This window comes from Papio anubis, chromosome 5 (assembly GCF_008728515.1).
Source record: "Papio anubis isolate 15944 chromosome 5, Panubis1.0, whole genome shotgun sequence".
NCBI classification, from domain to species: Eukaryota; Metazoa; Chordata; class Mammalia; order Primates; family Cercopithecidae; genus Papio; species Papio anubis.
In genome coordinates this window covers 114421208-114445025 of record NC_044980.1, presented here as the reverse complement: position 1 = coordinate 114445025, position 23818 = coordinate 114421208, and the positions used below count along the sequence as shown (strand labels likewise).

At 33.7% G+C, this 23818-nt stretch overlaps 1 pseudogene; it reads left to right on the top strand.

Moving 5' to 3' along the window:
• Positions 1-2228: 2228 nt before the first annotated feature.
• LOC110743522 lies at positions 2229-8641 on the top strand (annotated as a pseudogene).
• The last annotated feature ends 15177 nt before the right edge of the window (positions 8642-23818 follow it).

Sequence of the window (23818 nt, the reverse complement as noted above, 5' to 3'; positions counted from 1 at the left end):
CTCTTGAGAATTCTGTATATGCCCTGTTATTTTTTTAAGTTCAGATAACTAGCATTTCATTTGAATATGTTTACATTTCGGGGACACTACTGAAGATAGTTGCAAAGGTTTTCTCTCCTATGACAGCCTCTGGCACTCCCTCTTGGTCAGGAGAGCACAGAAATGCATTGCTAACATGAAGCACTTCCATGCTCATCAACAACATGCCACACTTCCCTGGCTCTCACCCATGTTATTCTCTTGTGATGAAATCCCATTCTCTCTCACGGGCTGTCACCCATGGCATAGGCAGTTTGGTTTACTAGAATTAGTTCATCCTCCCTCAGCATTTGTCACTGGCCCCAAGTATTTGTTGTTAGACCTGTGATTGTTCCACTGGCCCATTTATCCTTTTAAAGTTGGTTCATAGCTTAGCAAGCAGCTTATCAAGGCAGGATAGGAAACTGAGGGAAGTCCATATATTTCCAGAATTTGTCTTTACCAATTTTATTGGCTAGATGATTTTCTACAGCCACTTAAAGATATGGGATAATAATTTTTTTTTTTAACTTAAAAGCATTTTTTTTTTTCTTTAAGAAAACAGGCCAGGGGCCTACAAACTAGTAATATTTCTCATTGGCAAATAACATGAGATTGTAGTGTTGTTTACAAAAACTTCATTTTTAATTAAAAGTAACACCCCAGTAATGTTTTGCAAAAGATATCACCTTTTGTCGTTAGTAAAATATACAATTTTTATTTTTTAAATTAAATTAAATTAAATTTATTTTCAGACAAAGTCTCACTCTGTTGCCTAAGCTGGAGTTCAGTGGTCCTTTCTCAGCTCACTGCAACCTCTACCTCCCAGGTTCAAGCAGTTCTCATGCCTCAGTCATCAAGAAGCTGAGATTATAGGCATCTGCCACCATGCCTGGCTAATTTTTGTATTTTTAGTAGAGTCGGGTTTTGTTATGTTGGTCAGGCTGGTCTCGAACTCCTGGCCTCAAGTGATCCACCCGCCTGGAACTCTAAAGTTTTTTTTTTTTTTTTTTTTTTTTTTAATGTTTTTAAAGTGTCATACTTGGTTTTTAAATTATTTTTTCTCTAGAATTATTTTGAAGTCTTATTTGATCAGGAGCAAGTCTTTGGCAACCATAGCTAGGCAGAAAAGTACTGTTGTATAATCTGAATATCATCCGAGTAGAAAAGAAGTCGTTTGTTTTCTTAATTATTTTAACAGCTTCTTTTATTTTATGTAATTGTTATTCCTGGTTATTTCTCAGTGTCCTAAATATAACTAATAAACAAGAAAGCCATTTTAACTAGTTTCTGAAAACATTATCAGTTCGCAAGCAGTACCTTATACCTTTTTTTTTTTTTTTGAGATGGAGTCTTGCTCTGTCGCTCAGGCTGGAGTGCAGTGGTGCTATCTCAGCTCACTGCAAGCTCCGCCTCCTGGGTTGAGGCCATTCTCCTACCTCAGCCTCCCGAGTAGCTGGGACTACAGGCGCCTGCCACCATGCCTGGCTAATTTTTTGTACTTTTAGCAGAGACGGGGTTTCACCGTGTTAGCCAGGATGGTCTCGATCTCCTGACCTCGTGATCCACCCACCTCGGCCTCCCAAAGTTCTGGGATTACAGGCGTGAGCTACCACGCCCGGCCACAGTACCTTATACCTTTAAAATCATTTCATATGCTAATTTTTAAATAAAACTCTCAGATGACATAGGGAGGAAATACTTTATAATTGATATAAAGGTATTAAAAAATTTAAAAATTCATAAATACCTCTTCAACTGCTATTGTATTTAACATAATTAATAATAGATGTATTAAGACCTTATCCCCTCGTTACTAAAAATTTTTGTCCATACAGGAATTTCAATTTTTAACCAATACTGAGCTATTATGTTCAGTAAACTTAAAAGCACTTGCTACTTACCTGATATTTTCTCCTAGCTTCTAAGGGGACCTTGATGCCAGCGATTACTTTCCTAGTAAGTGTTTTCCTTTTAAGTATAATTTCACCCCACATATTTACATATGTAGATTTTTCCTTGAGTTCAAATTATTTTATACTTTGTATTGTGATATTTTCTTTGACCTGTAGTTTATTAATGAAAGCATTTCTTATTTTTTTTTTTTTTTTTTTTTTTGAGACAGAGTCTCATTCTGTGGCCCAGGCTGGAGTGCAGTGGTGCCATCTCAGCTCATTGCAGCCTCCATTTCCCAGGTTCAAGCAATTCTCCTGCCTCAGCCTCCTGTGTAGCTGGGATTACAGGTGCTGACCACCATGCCCATCTTAACCACATGGAAATTCAAAAAAAGGCACCTTATATTACACTTCTTTCCATCCACAAGTAGATTAAGATTTATAAAACTCATATAGAGAAAATTTAATTGTTATGAAGTCCGCAATTTCTACATCTTCACCATTCTCAGTAGTGACAAACATCTTGAAAAGTGCTCAACTTTTCAAGGGCACAACTGTGCTAAGTTGTATATTTTGTATGATATCATGGAGGAGGAAAAAAGAATGTTCCATGTTTATTTCAGAAAAATCAGCATTATATCTTAGAATAAAAGAATCTTTTAGTGGAGATATGATACTATTTTAAATGTATGCATTTATTACTCAAAAATTAATGAAGAATTATTTCAGTAATTATTTTGATTTTCTCTGGTAACACTTTTGTTTCATATACGTTTATATTAATTTTACTTTTGCATAGGTTTTTCTACTATCACTTTTCAATAATTTTTCTCTTTTTGCATTCTTTTCTTCCATGTACTTATTAGAGTTACATTACCTCAATTGAAATATGTATCTTTGAGTGCTATAAGCCCATTGGAACGAGCCTCAGAGACCCTTTACATAAGATGGCACCCAAGGAGCAGAAGGAAGCTCCTGCCCCTCTAAAGCCAGAGCCAAAGCGAAGGCTTTGAAGGTCAGAGTAAAATAGGCAATGTTGAAGGGTGTTGAGAGTTACAAAAAAAAAAAAAAGATTCGTATGTCACCCACCTCCCAGTGGTCCAAAACACTGAAACTCTGGAGGTAGCCCAAATATCCTCAGAAGAGTGTCCCCAGGAGAAACAGTCTTGACTACTATGCTGTCATCAAGTTTCTGCTGACCACTGAGTCTGCCATGAAGAATATAGAAGACAACACCACACTTGTATTCATTTTGGATGTTAAAGCCAACAAGCACCAGATTAAATAGGCTGTGAAGAAGCTCTATGACATTGATGTAGCCAAGGTCAACACCCTGATTAGGCCTGAGGGAGAGAAAAAGGCATATGTTCAACTGGCTCCTGATTACGATGCTTTGGATGTTGCCAACAAAATTGAGATCATGTAAACTGAGTCCAACTGGTTAATTATATATATATATGTATCATTTCACCAGAAAAACAGAAATATTTATCTATTGAAAAAATGCCAAACAGTAACATCCTTTGAAAGCCTTGCAGGTAATAGTAGCCTATAAATTTCTTTTAAGTATTGATTTTTAGAGAGTAGGTTAAAATATACTCCTAAAGATAGAACTTCTATTCATGTACATGATAGGATAAAATTATTCTAATATGCAGTGATATAAAAGCCCTGCCCTCTAGGTATCCGAACACAATTCACCACTTGATCATAGCCAGTACTAGGTGAACACACATGTGTTCTCCTACCTGGTAACTATTGTATGTGACAATTCCCTTCATCAGTGCTCTCTTCTGTTTATTTCACCAAACTATAAAAAATTCTAAGTAGAGCAAAGAAAAAAGGTACAAAACAACAGAAGAATCTATAATTCATGTCTACAGTTTCATTTACTTATACATTCTTTATGATGTACTAAAACGCTCCTACTGGGAAAAGTAAGAGTGACTACAAACTTATTATACCAAGAGAATGCATTTATAAAAATAGATATGTCTTATAATCTAAAAGATTCATTACTGTACATGTTAAATGAGATGTAGCAATAAAAATACCAGAAGAATATTAATGCCATTCTGACAGGTTTTATTAGAGAAAGGCTCTTAAACCTAAAATCAAAGCTAGGATTTGTTTTCTAAGGATAAAAATGAAGAGTAGTGAATTATAGAATATTTTGGGTATAATAAATACCTCAACTTCTTTTTTTATATTAATTGTGGGACAAAACAAATTTTAAGATACATTACCAATTTACTTGCTGTCATAGCATGTAAACAGTTAATAGGTAAATATCAGTTTATTTTTTATATAAAATCATCTAAATGTTTGATTTATTGTTTTATTATTTCCTTCCAAATTAGTGTATATAAGTCATTGCCAATATATAGCATGCATGTCAAAGGCATTTCTGGATACTTCTAGGTGACCTGAAGCAGCGAACTCAAGAAAATTAAACTAAGATAGAAGTTATGTGTGAGACATAGCAATGAAGTTGTTTCCTAGAACATGTGGGGAAAATTTTTTTGAGAGGAGAGCACCAATGCTATTTCTTAGTATTTCTTATCAATTCCAAATAACCACCCTGTCTTTGAACAAATTGTTTTTAACGTTGAGGGCACTGGAAACACATAATCAGATCTCTGTCGTCCTTATATACCCAAAAGTTGATTCTCTCAAGTAATGAGACTGTCACAAAATATCTGAAACAAACCACAATAACCACCAAATCCCACTCAGCTGAATTTACTGCAAACTGAAGTAAGAGAACATTATATTGACCAGACACAGTCATTTCTAGAAGAACAAACTACTGACTTTTATAGAGATTTGCGAGAATGTATTAAACAGAGATCAGGGATTGTCAAACTTTCATAAGTGTGAGTACATTAATGTCAACTGCAGAAGCATGAGGCTGTTGATTTGTTGATATTATGAAGTGTATTCATTTGGAGCAGGGCCAACTACATAATTTAAAAGGCTCACTACAAAATTCAAATGTAGGGTCTCTTTTTCAAAAGCTAGAAAAAGAACCCTTTTTCCTTTTTTGCCATGATCTCTGTTGATCTTTGAGTGTTATTATTTTACTATATGATGTTACACCCCAATGTGGACAGTAAATGTAGATCCTTACAGGAATACTGAGTAGGATTAGAGGATAAGGCAGCTGAGAACCATCCCAGGCATGCGGAGTGGTGGTGGGTGATGCGACCATTAACTAACCAAAGATCTAAGCCCCTGACTCATACTTTGTTGTCCCACTGGACTCCATTTTTTTTTTGGTCAAAAACTGGACATTTTGTATACTGTATAGTAGCAAGTGGGGATCACATTCCTCCACATCATGCCCCATCTCCATCAAGGTCTGTATTACACTTTTTTTTTTTTTTTCATTTCTGTTATTTGTTGCTGGGATATATATTTTTAATTTTTTACTGATTATTTAGCATAATTCTTGAAACAAATTTGTAGTTTCTGTATTCTTTCCAGTGTGTTACCCCTGAGTTCTCTGTTGACTTTATTTATTTATTTAATTTTAAGCTTGACTTCTTAGGTGTCATGCCTTATTCAGTGTAATTTAATGTGAACTGATGATTGCTTGGGAGATTTTTTTATTTTATATTCTATGTATATTTCACTCTGAAAAGACGACCTGAATGATAAGGCATGCCTTCAAACTTTAGGCAGTTTACAAGACAAACTTAGCTTTCACTTTCTTCTGCAAAGCTTCAGGGTCAATCAATGGTGATCCACTGGTGCCTCAGGTCTTCTCCGGTATGTATACTGGCTTACACAAGCATACAATCTTTTAGATTCCTAGGAATAACTGGATATTTTTCAAAGTATCCTATGGTCATCTACTTCCCCAGGATTTCCTTTTAAAGATGCGTGCAGGCTCTCGTTTGACCCAACTAAAATCACAACTTTATGTAAGTGAGATATGACCAGTAGATTGCTATTTTATGGGTAATATCATAGTGTTAGACTCTCCTCCCTCTTTTGAGAGTTCTAAATCAAATCAAATAGCCACTGTACTCTAAGAATATATATTTGCCAGTGAACTTCAAATGTAGACAAAATGTTGCTAGTCCTCTGGGGATGGTGCTTTTAACAGAGGTCTAAGAGTGTTTAGGGATCTTTCTCTCACTCTCAATCTATTTCTGTGTCTTTTTCTCTCTTTTGCTATATTGCTGGCTTTTGTCTACTGTATCACTGAACTGCAAAAGGAAAGGGATATCACAGAACCTGCTGTCTTACCAAGGCTCAGTAGTATCTTTCAGATAGATTATTTTCCTACCTTTATGTAGTTGTATTAACTGTCAGAGTACTACAATGGTTGATTTTAGTTGATTTGCCCACATTTTAATGGTTTTAGAGGGAGAACAAGTTCACTGAGATCCTCACTCTGCCATTCTGGAAGTTTATCTCTCTCTGGAGACTTCTTGGAGTAATAGCAGTGACTTTCAGTCAAGAGACACTGCTTTTTAGTATTAACTATAGGAAAGGAGTCAAGAGAATGAATACCCTGACCTTACTTTATTTGAACTCCTTCCTGAGTTCTTCTTTGGCCAAACTAATCAAAAGTCAGAAACCACAGGCATCTCATTATTCATCCAGGCAGACCAGTCTCCAAAGGAATAGAAAAGAGAAGAAAATTGTTTAAAAAGAAACAGAAAATTTGGGAATTATCATCTATGATGACATAATTTCTCTGAATAATATAAAGTATATATTAATTTGAAATACAGTGACTTTTTTCTATTAATGAAGTTAGAAAAGTTAGAAATCAGAAATAGATTCCAATAAACTAAGTTCACTTTGTTATTGCAAAACAAGATATTAGAAAAAATTAAAACCATAGTTAGCTAGATAAGATATAAAAATGATTTTTTTGTACCAATAAAAGAGCAGTTATAGACTATTTGTTTGAATTTTTGCCTTTAAATTGCCTCTCTGAAGTCTTCATATATTGGGAGTAATTGAAGATGCTCCTATCCCATTGAACATAATCATAGCAAGACATTGTAATCTGCAGTACTCTTGTAGGGCCATGTTTTCATTTCTGCATTTAAATTTGAACACTGTGTAATCAAAAATTTATGAGCTGACTAGGGAAAGTTGAGTGAATATTTTGAGTGAAATGATTAAAGAACCTTGAGAAATGATTTATGTGGCAAGATAAAAAGTGTTCAATATATACACTGTCAAAGGATGAAATGAGGAGTAAGATAACTACTTTCAAACACTAATCAGAGGCATACACAAAGAAGAATGACTTAAAATGTGCCAAATAATATAGTGAAGAATAATGGAGACAAATCAAGAAGATCTTTAAAATGTGAGCTAATCTCAAGAATATTTTCCCATTGCTACCTTAATTGAACATGACTATTGAAATACACATGGTTACTGAAAGAATCTATCAAGCAAAAGCATGAGTCAAATAATACTTGATTAATTGACAATTTTAGAAATCTGAAAAATTAATATATTAAACTAACATCTGTTAATGTTCTTCTTAACTCTTATTTGGTGGGGTTTCAGATTAATTTTCTCATTTGGTGAGTTTATGCACTTTATGTAATGGGTATGGTTTGGCTGTGTGTGTCTTCCCTAAATCTTATCTTTAATTGTAGCTCCCATAACTCCCATGTGTTGTGGGAGGGACCTGGTGGGAAATTGTTGAATCACGGCAGCGGTTTCCCCTATGCTGTTCTCGTGGTAGTGAATAAGTTTCACGAGATCTGATGGTTTCTTAAGGGGAAACCTCTTTCACTTGGCTGTCATTCTCTCATCTGCTGCCATGTAAGGCATGCCCTTTGCCTTCTGCCATGATTGTGAGGCCTCCACAGCCACATGGAACTGTGAGTCCATTGAATCTTTCTCTTTATAAATTACCCAGGCTTAGGTGTGTCTTCATCAGCAGCATGAAACCGGACTAATGCAATAATGAAAACAACAAAAATATAGTTGGAATTCTGTATGCATTTCTGGAGAATTATTTATGGGAAAACATAATGGATTTTGCAAAATACACTAAAGTGGTAAGTTAAACCATCATACCATAAGATGAAAAAGGAAACATGAAAAGCACTTGAAAACTCAAAGACTAAGAAAAATTGTAAAAGTCTGTAAGTGTATAAAATATTTGTATAATCGTCACCTATTTATCAAATATAAGTATGCTGGAAGTAGGCAAAACACTTTGAAGTTCAACAGACTAGATACAAATATTTATTAATTCCACAGCACAAATGTTGCACACAATATTTATGGGAAGCATGTGAGGTCTTTTGTATATAACAGTAAATAAGGTACAGTTTTAGTCCTCAAATAATTTATATCATTGTGAGAGGAAGAAGTAATAAAATGTACAATGACACATATAAATGCAGAGTTCTATACAAGCACATTGGAAGGACATCTAACAACATTTATGGAGGTACATGGAGACTAAAAGGTGCAACCATAGAAGATTTAAGGGTATTATACAGATTGGGAAAGATTTTTAAGAATAGAGATAACAGCATTTCCAAAAATCAGAAAATAGAATTACCAGTCGATCCAGCAATCTCACTACTGAGTATCTACTGAAAGAAAAATAAATTAATATATCAAAGAAATACTTGCACTCACCTCATACATTTATTATGGCACTATTCACAGTAGAAAAGCTACGGAATCAACCTAAGCGTCCATCAGCAGATTGATGGATAAGGAAAATGTGGTATGTACACACAATGGAATACTATTCAGTCATACAAAAATGGAATCATGTCCTTTGCAGCAACATGGGTGGAACTGGAGGTCATTCTTTTAAGTGAAATAAACCAGTCACAAAAAGACAAATATTGCATGTTCACATTTATATGTGGGAGCTAAAACTTTTGAACACATGGAGATAGAGAATGAGAAATAGAAAGCATAGATTGGGAAGAGGGAGTAGGGAGGAGGGAGGATAAAGAGAAATAGGCTAATGCATACAAACATACAGTAACATAGACGGAATTGTATTTGTCCGTTCTCATGGTGCTGATAAAGAAATACCTGAGACTGGGCAATTTACAAAAGAAAGAGAGGTTTAATGGACTTACAGTTCCGTGTAAGTGGGGAGGCCTCACAATCATGGCGGAAGGCAGGGAAACTCCCCATGTCAGATCTCCTGAGACTTATTCACTATCACACGAACAGCAGGGGAAAGACCTGCCACCATGATTCACTTAACTCCCACTGGGTCCCTCCCACAACACGTGGGAATTCAAGATGAGATTTGGGTGGGGACACAGCCAAACGATATCAGGAATAAATACAATGTTTGATAGGATGACTATATTTAAAAATGTCTTGTACTTGGGTGATGGACACCCTGAATACCCTGACTTTATTACTGCACATTATATGCATACAAGATATTTCATGCACCCTGTAAATATGTACACATTTTTAAAAAATGGAATAAAACTATAAAAAAGGACACTATGAAAATAGGTAACTTATATTTTCAGGCCTCTAAGACATTCTGATATGAAAATCAATCCCCACCACTCCCCAAAAAAGGAAAACATCTATTTCAATAAAATTTTGTCTTGTTTCAATAGATACATATAGATTTTTAAATTTGAGACAGAGTCTCACTCTGTTATCCAGCCTGGAGTGTAGTGGCGCAATCTTGGCTCATTGCAACCTTCGCCTCCTAGGTTCAAGCAATTTTCCTGCCTCAGCCTCCCTATTATTTGCGACTAAAGCTGTGTGCCATCATGCCCGGCTATTTATTTATTTATTTATTTATTTTTAATAGAGACAGGGTTTCACCATGTTGGCCAGGCTGGCCTCGAACTCCTGACCTCAGGTGATCTGCCTGCTTCAGCCTCCCAAAGTGCTGGGATTGCAGGCGCGAGTGACACACAGGGCCATATTTCAATAATGTTAATGATGTTAGGTGGCAAAACGTTATGTGTTATATGGTTAATAACTGCCAATTAGTTCAAATATTGGAGATAACAAGCTTAAGAAATTAAATATCTGAAACATTCGTTTAAATTGGATTTCTAAAAGAAAATCCTGGAAAAATGATTGGAATAGCTAAACTTCTCTCAAACTAGGGTACTTTCAATTTAGAAAGCACATTTTTACTATATTAAAAAAGATATATTAAGAGTACTGAAAGGAATTTTAATATTTCCAAAGGCATTAAGTGTCAGCCTTGTGAATAAATTTCAGTACTTCTGAGGCTTGTAGGTGTGCCTTATGACAACGCTAACTACATCACGTCAGTATAATGGAGTTTTAAGTTATAATTTGCCATTTAATCATCTCAGCTGATAAACTGTTAGCAAATTTAAAATTAAACCATGATTTTGAAGCTTTGTGTTAATTCCTCTGTGTAGCAGGTTATTTATAAATTTATAGTAGCTTACTTCTAGGTAACGTATTAATGAGCTGTGAGGCTTTAATGCCTTGAAAATCTGTTATATTATCAAGCTGTAATTTTAGTAGGAAATTTTGGTCTAATAATTACTTGACTTAATAAAATCATATTCAATTATACTTTTCTACAGCTGCAGTGTATCCCTTAGGAATCCATTTGCCTTTTTTCACATTTAATTGATTTTCTAAATTTTTAAATTGACAAATGAAAATTTTGCATGTTTATCATGCACAACATGTTGTTTTAAAATATGTGTACATTATCAAATGGCTAACTGGAGCTAATTAACATATATGTTACCTCACACTGATTTTTTTTGTGATGCAAATACTTAAAAACTACCCTTTTTCCAATTTTCAAAAATAAAATTCATTGATATTAACTATAGTAATCATTTTGTACCATAGATCTTTTCAATTTACACCTCCCATATAAGCGAAATTCCGTATCTTTTGATTAATGTCTCCCCACATTTACTCCACACCACAGTCCCTGGTAACCACCACTCTACTCCCTACTAGTATGAATTCAGCTTTTTTAGATTCAACATATAAGTAAGATCACACAGTATTTGCCTTTGTGTGCCTGGCTTGTTTTGTTTAATATAATATCCTTAAGGTTAATGTATGTTGTTACAAATGACAGGATTTCTTTCTTTTGAAGGCTGAATAGTATTCCATCATGTATATATGCCCCATTTTAAAATCCATTATCTGTTGATGAATACTTAGGTTGAATCCATATCATGGCCAGGGTGACTAATACTGCAATGAGCATGGAAGTGAAGACATTACTTCTGCATACTGATTTCGTTTTCTTTAGGTATATATTCAGAATCAGAATTGCTGGATGATCTAGTACTTGCATTTTTAATTTTTGATGAACTTCTATACTGTTTTCTTTAATGGTTGCACCAGTTTATATTCTCACAAATAATGTGCAAAGGTACCCTTTTCTCCACATCCTTATCAACAAGTGTCTTTCAACTTTTTGTTAATATACGTTCTAACAGGTTTTAGGTGATATCTCATTGTGGTTTTAATTTACTTTTCTATGATAATTAGTGATGTTGAACATTTTTTCATATACCCATTGGCCATCTGTATATATATATTTTTGAGAAATGCCTATCTAGATCCTATGTTCATTTTTTTAAAATAGGTCATTTGGTCTCTTACTATTGAATTGTTTAGATTCTTTATATATTTAGAATATTAGTACTTTATCAGATGTATATTTGCAAATAATTTCTCCTACTCTATAGGTTGTCTCTTTACTCCATTGATTGTTTCCTTAGCAGAGAAGAAGCAGTTTGATTTGATGTAGTCCTATTTGTCTAATTTTGCTTTTATTGCCTGTGCTTTTGGGTTCATATCTCAAAAATCATTGCCGAAACCAGTGTCTAGGAGCTTTTCTCCTATTTTTTCCTACTAGTTTTACAGTTGAAGAATTATATTTAAGTCTTTACTATATTTCGAGTTGATTTTTTTATATGATGTGAGATGTTGGTCTAATTTCATCCTTCTTCATGTAGATAATCTATGTGTCCATTTACTGAAGAGGCCGTTCATTCCCAATTGCGCGTTACTAGCAACTTTGCCAAAAATCAATTGACCACACATGTGGATTTATTTCTGAGTTGTCCGTTCTGTTGCATTGGCCTGTGTGTCTGTTTTTATGCCAGTTCCATGATGTTTTGGTTAGTATAGCTTTGTAAAGTAGGTAGTGTGATACCTGCAGCTTGGTTCTTTTTGCTCAAGATTGCTTTGTCTATTCAGTATTTTGTGATTTCATTCACATTTTAGATTTTTTTCTATTTCCGTGAAAAATGTCATTGAAATTGTGATGGAATTGCATTGAATCTTCAAATTCTTTTGGAAAGTAGGGACTTTTTAACAATATTAATTCTTCCTATTTATAAACATGGAATTTCCTACTATATACTTGAGTTTTCATTTTCTTTCATTATTGTTTCATAATTTTGAGTGTACAAGGCTTTCACCTGCTTGGTTAAATTTATTCTTACGTATATTTTGGTAGCTGTTATAAATGGAATTATTTTCTTGATTTGTTTTTTGGATAGTTTCGTGTTAGTGTATAGAAATGCTGCAATATTTTATGCTTTTTTTGTTTATTTTCTATGTTTATTTCTTTATTTTTGTTTACTGAATTTATCAGTTCTTAGATTTTTTTTTAGTGTGGTGTCTTTAGAGTTTTCTACATAAAATATTATATTGTCCAAAAAGAGGAAAAATGTAGCTTTTTTCTTTCCATATCTAATGTCTCTTGCCTCTCTCTCTTTTGCATAATTGCTCTAGCTAGGACATTCAGTACTATACTGAATAGAAGCAGCGAAAGTGAGTATCCTTGTATTCCTGATGTTAGAGGAAAAACTTACAAATTTCACCTTATAATACGATGCTAGCTGTATGTTTGTTATATATGCCCTTTTATTGTGTTGAGGTACATTTCTTCTATACCAGTTTGTTGAGAGTCTTATTATAAAAGGATGTTCAATTATGTCAAATGCTTTTTCTGCCTTATTGAGATGATTATGTGATTTCTGTACATCATTCTGTTAATGTGGTTTATTGCATGTATAGATTTGGCTTTGTTGAACCATTCTTGTATTCCTGGGATAAATCTTACTTGATGATGGTGAATTGTCAACAATCCTTTTAAATGTAGTATTGAATTTTGTTTGCTATGTTTTTGTTGAGGATTTTTATTCAGGTGTTTATCAGGCATATAGCCTTGTAACTTTTTTTTATTATAGTGTTCTTGTCTGGCTTTAATGTTAGTACCGGTAATGATACTTAGTGAAATTAATTTCGAAGTACTTCTTTCTCTTCAATTTTTTGAAACAGTTTGAGTTAGCTTGGTTTAGTTCTTCAAATGTTTGATAGAATTCATCAGTGAAGCCATCAGGTTATGGACTTTTCTGTGATGAGAGATATTTCATTATTGATTCAATCTCCTAATTTGTTACTGGTCTGTTTAGAATTTCTATTTCTTCATGATTCAGTCTTAGTAGGTTGTATGGTCTAAAAACGAATCCATTTCCTCTGGTTATCCACTTTGAGGAGTGTATAACTGTCCATAGTGCTCTCCTGTAATCCTTTGTACTTCCATGCTAGTAGTTGTAATGTCTCCTCTTATATTTCTAATTTTATTTATTTGAATCTTCTGTATTTTTCTTGGCCCAGCTAAATGTCTGCTGATACTGTGTATACTTTCAAAAAGCCAACTCTTAATTTTATTAATGTTTTCTGTTACTTTTCTAACCTCTATTTTATGTATTTTCATTAGATCTTTATTATTTTCTCTCTCCTCCTTTTTTTTTTTTGAGACAGAGTTTTACTCTTGTCGCCCAAGCTGGCAAAAAAGTCGACTCTTAATTTTATTAATGTTTTCTGTCACTTTTCTAGTCTCTATTTTATGTATTTTCATTTAGATCTTTATTTTGTTATTTTCTCTCTTCTCTTTTTTTTTTTTTTTTTTTTTTTTGAGATGGAGTTTCACTCTTGTCGCCCAAGCTGGAGTGCAGCCTAATGTTGTGGCATCTAATCTGGCATTAGAAAAAAGCCTGGATGCTCAATTTGTGCATACCAGATTCTAATCTGGGGCTATAAGAGACTTTTCAGTGCTGAGTTTTACTGGGGCAGGCCTAGTTTTGAGGTCCAAGGCAAATTACAGTGCTCATCTCCCTCTCCTCTTGCATCCAGGGTTTTTAATCTATCCTGGAGAATGTTCCATGTGTGCTACTATTATTGTTTTGCAATCTATCTCTCTATTCAGGTTTACTAATATTTCCTGTATTTATTTAGGTTACTCAATGTTTAGTACAAATATATTTATAATCATTATATTGTCTTGTTGAATTAACTCCTTCATTAAAAAATAATAATTGTATTAGTCTGTTCTCACGCTGGTATAAAGATACTACTCAAGACTGGGTAATATATAAAGGAAAGAGGTTTAATTGACTCACAGTTGCGTAAAGCTAGGGATGCCTCAGGAAACTTACACTCATGGAGGAAGGAAAAGGAGAAGCAGGCACCTTCTTCACAAGGTGGCAGGAGAGAGTAAGAGTTCAGGGAAAACTACTGTTTATAAAACCATCATATCTGTGAGAATTCACTCACTATCAGGAGAACAGAGTGGGGAAACTGCCCCCATGATTCAATGACTTACTTCCCTTGACACATGGGGATTATAATTTGAGATGAGATTTGGGTGGGGATACAGTCAAACCATATCAATGATCTATTTTATTCTGCTTACAGTTTTTGACATAAAGTCTATTTTATCTGGTATAAGTATAGCTACTCTTCCTTCCTTTTGGTGTCCAATTGTATGAAATATCTTTTTGTACTTCCTCACTTTCAGGGTATATGCATCTTTATGGGTGAAGTGAATCTTTTGTAGTTGACTCTTTTTTTTTTAATCTATTGAGCCACTCTATGTCTTTTGATTGAAGTATTTAATCCATTTATATTTAAGGTAAATATTGATAAGTAAGAACTTACTACTACCATTTTGTTGCTTTATTTGTAAATCCTTTATTCCTTTCTTGCTGTCTTCTTTTTGTAACTAAGTGATTTTTTTTCTGGTAATATACTTTTATTTCTTGCTGTTTATCTTTTATGTCTCTACCATTGGCTTTTGCTTTGTGGTCACCATAAGACTTACAAAAAACATCTTACAGCCTACCTTAAACAAATTAACAACTTTGCCTACAAAAAACTTCTACCCCTTCCAAAAACTTTACATTTTTAATGTCACAATTAACATATTTTTATATAGTATTTCCCTGAACAGATTTTTTAGCTATTATTTTTTATAGTTTTACCTTTTAACCTTCATACTTAAGAGATAAGTGATATATGCATCACCATTACAGTTTCAGAGTATTCTGAATTTGATGATATATTTACTTGTAACAGTGAACTTTATCGTTTCATATTATTTTGTGTTACTAATTGGAATTCTTTGATTTCAGTTTGTAGCATTTTCTTTAGCATTTCTTGTAAGATATGTTTAATGGTGATGAACATTCTTAACGTTCGTTCATCTGAGAAAGTTTATCTTTCCTTCATTCATGAAGAACAGATTTGTTGAGTTTAGTGTTCTTGGTTGGAAGTTTTTTTTTTTTTCTTTCCCCTTCAGCATTTTGAATATATCATCCCATTCTTTCCTGGCCTGTGATGTCTCTGCTGAGATATAAGCTGCTAGCCTTATTAGAACTCCCTTATATATCATTTTTCTTCTTTTCTATTGTAGCTTTTGTGATTTTCTCATTGTTTTTTTGATTTTTGATATTTTGATTATAATATGCCATGCTGTATTCTCATTTGCATTGAATCTAATTGGAGACCTTTTACTCTTCTGTACCTGGTTATTTATCTTTCCCACAATTTTTAAATTATTCATTTAAATAATCTTTCCTCCCCTTTGATGTTCTATTTTCTGTCATAAACTCTTATAACTCAAAAAATTTGCCCTGTAGTTCTGTCCCATAAGCTTTCTTCATTCCTTTTCATTCTTTTTTCATTTTTTTCTCTAACTGTATATTTTTAAATAACCTCGTTTTGAGTTCAGATTTTTTATTCTGCTTGATAATTCTGCTCTTGATAATCTCTATTACATTTTTTACTTCATTCATCATATTTTTTCGTCTCCATGGTTTCATTTTGTTTTAATTACCATCTTTGTTAATTTTTTATTTTTTTCATTTATTCTTTTTCTAATATTATTGAATCCTTTCTTTTTATTTTCTTGAAGTTTGTTGATCTTCTTGAAAACAATTATTTTGAATTTTTTTTTTTGGTCAGTCAATTTATATATCTTCATTTTGGGGGGTCCAGAGGGTGTGGCTGCCTATTGGGAGATTATTGTAGTGTTTTGGTGTTTGCTCTGATTTGAATATATGTCCCGTCCAAACTCATGTTAAAGTTTGGTCACTGTCATGGTGGTGTTAGAAACAGAATTTAGGAGGTAAAAAGGCCATAGGGCTCTGCTCTTATGGGTGGAATCAATGTTGTTATAAAGAACAAATTTGGCCCCCCCTTTTTTTTCCTCTTTACTCTTCTGTCCTCCACCATGTGAAGACAAAGAATTCTGCCCTGAGGGAAAATGTGATATTCAAGGTGCAATCTCAAAATCAGAATCACTAAATCTGCCAGCATCTTAATGTTGAACTTCTAAGCCTCCAGAACTTTGAACCAGTAAATTTCTGTTCATTCTAAACTACTCAGTCAGGTATTCTGTTATAGTAGCACTAATGGACTAAGACTATTATGTCTCCTTGGATTTTTATGTTTCTTGTTGCCTTACATTGATGTCTGCCGCTTTGAAAAAGTAGAGACTTATTCCAATTTTTGCAGCCTGGCTTTGCCTTGGAAAGTCCTGGGCCAGTCAGCCCATACAAAAATTCTCAGTATGCCATCTACTCTAGTTTAAGGGTGGTATAGTTTGCTGGATTCCTTGGGCAGGTTAGCCTGGCACCTGGGTTTTCAGGGATGAGCCTGAAGCCTGGCTCCTCAGGGGTGAACCTATTCATTAGGTCTGAAGGAATGGGCCTTTAGCCTGAATCTATTAGGGTAAGCTTGGAGCCTGTCTTGTAGGAACTGGCATAAATCCTGGGTACACAGGGGTTGACCTGGCACTGGGGTGGTCTTGAGCCTAAGTCTACATGTGCTGGTCAGGTGTTGGGTGGCTCAGATAGAGCCTGGGTTCAAAGAGATAGGCCTGGCGCCTAAGTCCATGGGGGTGGGCCTGGTACCTAATACCACTGGGAAAGGCCAGGATCCTGAGTCCTTAGGATTCCATTGTACAAGCTAGATCCTGACGGTATGAAATTATGCTTGGCACCAAGGTGGGCTTGACGGCTCAGTCTTTCGACACCAGTCTGGAGCTTGGAGCTGTACACCCTGGAGTCTGTATCCACAGGGCCCAAACTGTTGGCTAAGTCCTCAGGTGTCAGCCTGGTCAGTGTGGTTGTGGGGTGGCCTAGAGATTAAGTCTGCCATGACTTGTGGGCCTAGAACCTGGGGTTATAGAATCAAGTCTGGCAATGGAGTGAGCATGGAGGCTCGGTTGTAAGTACCAGTGTGGAGTCTGGGTCCATGGGGTCCTTTAAATCCTTTGTAAGGCTGGATTTAACTGGGGTGGACTTTCTTTGGTTTTGAAGGCAAAGTACAGTGCTCACTTCCTTCTCCTTCTCCTAAGCAAAGATATCCCTCTCCAGGTTGTGCTGCCTGGGGTTGAGCAAAGGGTAAAGAAGGTAATATAAAACTATCTTTCCTATACTCATTAATGCATTTTTTTCTTCTTTTTGTGCTATACCCAGGTTCTTTAATCTCTCACTGGGTTTCTTTAGCTCTGTGAAGGTGTTTTTGCGTATAAATAGTTGTTTAAATTGATGTTTCTCTGGTGACATGAGCACTTGAAACTCTTCATCTTTGTTGTTTTTGAAAAGAAAATTACAATTTTTAAATTAGCAACAATAAGCAAATTGTGTTTCATATAAAATTAAAATGGTGCATGATGAATGTTTGCTGTTAATGCTTTATCATTTAATATAATGAATAATCAAATTAGTTATTAAATTGATTGTTAGGTTATTTTAACTAAATGTATCTAGTAACGAGAAAATTAGAGATAAGAGCACAATATATTCCCAATGTTGAGTTTCTAGCAACTTACACTGAAAAGGTTCATATCTCTAATGGCACATGGCATTCTAATGAAACTCATGATAATATGGAGCTCCTGCTAAGAGAAAAAGGATTAAATCTTCTATGCAACACTTAAAGCTGATAATTTGTTTGGCATGTTACTTGAACATTTACCTGATATAGTAAAATATCTGGTTATAGTTTTATCTCTATAATATTATCCTCAATTTATTCTGAGTCTAACATATTGTATTTACATTTAAATATGGATTTATTTATTTTACCTTTTAAAAATTATTTTGAAATAATTGTATATTCATCTACAGTTTTAAGAAATAATTGGGTATCTAATAATAGATAATTTGTATCTATTATTTCAAAAATAGATACCCAATTTTTTCCTAATGGCAACATATTGCAAAACTATAGTCTGACGTCACAACCAGACTATTGTCATTAATATAGTTAGCATGTAGAATGTTTTCACTAACATAAAGATTTCTTCTATTGTCCTTTTATCGATACATCCACCTCACTTCTGTTCCACACCTTTCTTTTATCACTCAGAATAATTCTCTGGAGATTCAGCCACGTTGTTTCATGTATCAACAGATCATTCTATGAAATTATTGAATAGCATTCCATTTTGTAGTTATACTATACTTTCTTCAGCAATTCAGCTGTGGAAAAACATCTGGTTGTTTGCAGTTTTTTGCTATTACAACTAAAACTGCTGTAAACATTTGTGTATAGGTTTTTGTGAACATTTATTTTTATTTTTTTCTGGGATAAATGCTTAGCAGTGCAATTTGTGGTAGGAAAGAAGGAAAGAAGAAATAAAGAGAGAGAAGAAAGAAAGACTGATCAGTGGACTGATTCCTTCCACCTCATTATCTATCAAAATTGTTTTTGCTCTTCCAGTTCTTTACCTTTTCATTTAATTTTAGAATAATCTTGTCTATATCTCCAATAGTCTTATTAAAATTATAATAACAGTTACATTAAATCTATATGTAAGTTTGAAGAAAACTTACATCTTTACTATGTTGAGTTTTCCAATTCATGAGCATGTTATGTTTCTTCATTTATTGAGATACTCAAATGTCTTTATCACCATATACAGTTTTTGGCATAAAATCCTGCATATATTGTGTTACATTTACCTATATATTACATTATTTTGAGCTACTGTAAAAATATAATATCACTGGATATTGTTTATTGCTAGGACATTGAATGAAATTATAGATTTATGGGGTTTTTTTTGACGTTGGTTACTTATTCTAGGCTGTTTTTTTTTTCTTATGATAGATTTTATGGGACTTTCTAAGTATACATTCATATCATTTGCACAAAAGGACTGTTTTATATCTTCATTTTTCATCCCTATACCATATATTTTATATTGCATTGGCTAGAATTTTCTTCATTGTGGTGAATATGGTTGGTGAGAGTCAATATCTTTGCCTTGTTCCTGATCTTAAGGGGAAAGCATGCAGTTCTTCAACAGTATGTACTGTGTTAGCTGTAGGGTTTTTTGGTAGATGCTCTTTATCAACTTGAGGAAGATCTCTGTTCCTATTTTGGGGGAGTTTTTATCATAAATGAGTGATGGCTTTTTTCAAAGACTTTTCTGCATTGAGATATGATCCCGGGGCTTTTTCCCTTCCCTTGTTAATATAATGAATTACTTTGTTTGATTTTGGAATACTGAACTGGTTTTACATCCGTGGAATAAAACTTATTTGGTCATAATGTATAATTATTTTTATATAATGCTCAATCTGTTTGCTAATATTTTGTTAAAGGTTTTTGAATCTACATGGGAAATATTAGTCTGTGCTTTTCTTTCTTTCATATGCTGTATTTTTCTACTTGGTTATCGGTATATACATACCTTCAAACAATATCCTGGGAAGATTCTCACCTCTTTTATATTGTAGAAGAGATTGTACAGTTTTTGGTCTCAGCGTTTCTTTAAATGTTTGGTAGGATTTCCCAGTAACATAATCTTAGCTAGAAAATGTATTTCTATAAATTTTAATCATAAAAACACTTTTCTTAATAGAGATACTAATTTTATCTGTTTCATATTGGATGTCTTGTAGTTTGTATTTTTTGATGAATTTGTTCGTTGCTTCCAAGCTGCCAAATTTATGTGTGCAGAGTTGTTCATAGTCATCCCTTATTCTTTTGGTGCCTGTAGGGTCTGTAGTGGCAGCCTATAAATCCAAGTATTTGTAGTTTGCATCTTTTCTCTTTTTTCGTCAGTCTTACTAGAAGTTTGTAAATTTTATTGATCTTTAAAAAAACCTGATATTTGTTTCATTAGGTTTTCCTCTAAAAACCAGTTGTACTGGTTTTAATTTCATTCATTTTCGATATTTTTAAAATTATTTCCTTGCTTCTGTTTTCTTTTTATATAACAAGGAAAAAAACAGGTTAATAACATCTATACCTCATCTATGTTGGAAGAAAGGCAGAGAAAATTATGTTAATCTCTAAGACTTGGCTTTGAGTTCAGGCTTAAATACCATCTTCAACTGAAACCAAAAGAAGGTATAGAGAAAGTCCAGTAATGGGGAGTTTGCCAAGAACTTATGGTAAACAAAGGTAATATTTGTTGTCAGATTTAAGTTGGTATATTTTATTTGATAAAAGTTTCCAGTGATTTAGAGTAACCTATTTTTCTGGGTCCAAAAAGAGGGAGATACCCTTATAAATGCAAGTCTATATCTTTTATAAATATGAATTTCTCTTTTAAAAACTGATTTCTACTCTTGTTTTTAGAGCTCTTCCTCTGTCTGAAATTTTTCAAAATAATTAGCTCAAATAATGTTTATGCCATGAGGCATATTTGGCAGTAACACATTCTTGTTTTCTACAATCATATTTTGGAGCAGTATGTCCTAAGCCCCATTATTCACTCATCTGAAACTTTCCAAATAAGTTTCATATTCCTAAGGTTGAGTTGGTAGAATATCCCATAACTCATTAAACTAGGTTCTTGGGATGGGAGCTTGGAGTATTAATTTGAGAGTTTTTCCTCATTTCTAATACATGCATTTAGTGCTATAAATTTCCTTTCCAGTCCTGTTTTAGCTATGTTTTGCAAATTTGGATATGGCTTAATTTTGTTAATTCAGTTCAATGTATTTTTAAAATTTCCCTTGAGGTTTCCTCTTTGAACCGTGGAATACTTAGAAGTACATGGTTTAGTTGCTTTCTTTCCTTTCTTTCCCCTTCCTCCCTTCTCCCCTTCCTTCCTTCCTTCCTTCCTTCCTTCCTTCCTTCCTTCCTTCCTTCCTTCCTTCCTTCCTTCCTTCCTTCCTTCCTTCCTTCCTTCCTTCCTTCCCTCGCTCCCTCCCTCCCTCCCTCTCTCCCTCCCTATCCCCTTCTCTTCCCTTCTTTCTCTTTTTCTCTCTCTCTTTCTCTTTCTTTCTATTTCTTGGAATCTCGCTCTGTTGCCAGGCTGGAGTGCAGTGGCATGATCTCCGCTCACTACAACCTCTGCTTCCCAGGTTCAAGCAATTCTCCTCCCTAGGCCTCCTGAGTAGCTGGGATTACAGGTGCTCACGCCCAGCTAATTTTTGCATTTTTAGTAGAGACAGGCTTTCACCACGTTAGCCAGAATGGTCTTGATCTCTTAACCTCATGATCTGCCTGCCTCAGCCTCCAAAAGTGCTGGGATTAGAGGAGTGAGCCACCTCACCCGGCCATTAGAGACATCTGTTGTCTTTCTGCTATTTGTTTTCATTGTAGTTAGAGAATAAATTCTATGATTTCAAGTCTTTTAAATTTGTTTTAGTTTTGTTTTATGACTCAGGATATGGTCTATCTTAGTATACATTATAGGAAACTTGAAAAAAAATGCAATTGCGCTATTGTTGGGTATTGTTGATTTCTCCTATATTCTGCTGATTTTCTTTTTAAATATATAAATTTTTGACAGAGGGATATTTAAGTTTGTATTTGTGTTATTTTCCCTTTCAGTTCTCTCAGTGTTCGGTTCACATGTTTTGTAGCTCTGTTGTTTGGTATACACACAGGATAGCTATATTTTCTTGTTGAATAATCTTCAAAAATTACATAATACCCCTTTCTGTATCTAATAATTTTTTTCTTTCTTCATTATCTGATATTAATATAGCAATTCCTAATATTATTGGATTATATATAATACATCTTTTTGAAACCTTTTACTTTAAGTGTGTCTACATTGTTATATTTGATGAGAATTTATTATAGACATCATATAGTGGGTTATGGTTTATTGTTTTCTCTGCTAATTGCTGTCTGTTAATTTGTCTCTTTATACCATTTACATATATGCTAGTTATTGATATATTCATGATTAAGTTCACCTTTTTGTGTTCTTTCGTTTCCTGTTTGTTCTCTCTGTTTTTTACCTCTCTGTTTTATTTTTTCGGTCTTTTCTTGGGTTACTTAAACACTTTTTACAATTCCATTTTGATTTATTTATAGGTCTCTTGATTGTATCACTTTGTATATTTTTATTAATGGTTTTTGTAAGTATTTGTTATGTATATATAACTTGTCAATGTCTCCTGGGGGTGTCATTTTATTGGTTTGAGTTAAGTAGAGAAAACTTACTTCCTTTTATGTCCCTTTAATATCCCCCATTTATAATTATCTTAAATACTTGTCTGAGTACATTTAATACCACATTAATCAGCATTATTATTGTTGCTTCAACCATAAAACATAACTTCAAAAACTCAAAAGAAGAAAAAAGCCTACTTTGTATACCCATATTTTTGCTGGCCATGTTCTTTATTCTCAATGTTTGAAGGTTTCTTGTTTCATTCTTTTTCTTTTTATATAAATTGCTTTAGTTATTCCCTTAGGGTAGATCTGCTGGCAATAAATTTTAATTTTTCTCCATCTGAGAATGTCCTGATCACCCCCTTTTCCCTGAAAGATATTTTCATCAGGTATAAGATTCTGAGATGATTGTTGTTTTTCTAGCGTTTGAAAAATATTGTGCTGCTACTCTTGGGTCTTCATGGTTTTTGATGAGAAATCTTATTTTACTTTAATTGTTTTTTTTCTCGTAAAGGTAAAGTGCACTCGAGATTTTTCTTTATCTTTACATTTCATAAGTTTAGTTATATTATATCATCTCATGGATTTCTTTGGAATTACCATGTTTAGCGTTTCCCAAATAATTGAATTTTGTGTTTGTGTCTCTTGACAAATCTGAGACATTTTGGTTATTACATCTTCATATACTTTTTTAGCCTTGCCCTTTTCTCTTTTCCTTTCAGAATATGGATGACATAAATATAGCTTTTTTTTTTTTAGTCCCATAAATTGTTAAAGCTCAAATCATTTTTACTAGTTTATTTTCTCTTTGTTGCTCATATTTGGTAATTTCTCTTGTTCTATCTTCAAGTTCACTGATTCTTTTCTCTATCTTATCCATTTTAATGTTGTTCCTGTGCATTGAGATTTTTATTTCAATTATTTTATTTTCCACTTTTAAATTTTTCATCTGTTACTTAATTATATCTTCTATTTATTTGCAGACAATTTGTTTCTTTGTGGAGACTATTTTGTTTTCATCTGCGTTAAGTGTGTTCATTATTGCTGAAGCATTTCATCTGATGGTTGCTTTGACATATTTGTCAGATAATTCTAACATCTCTGTAGTTTGGTATTGTCATTGATTATCTTTATCATCCAGTTTGACATCTTCCTGGTTCTTGGTATGACAAATGATTTTCTATTGAAATATGGATATTTTGAGTATTATGATATAGGACTCTGGATCTTATTTA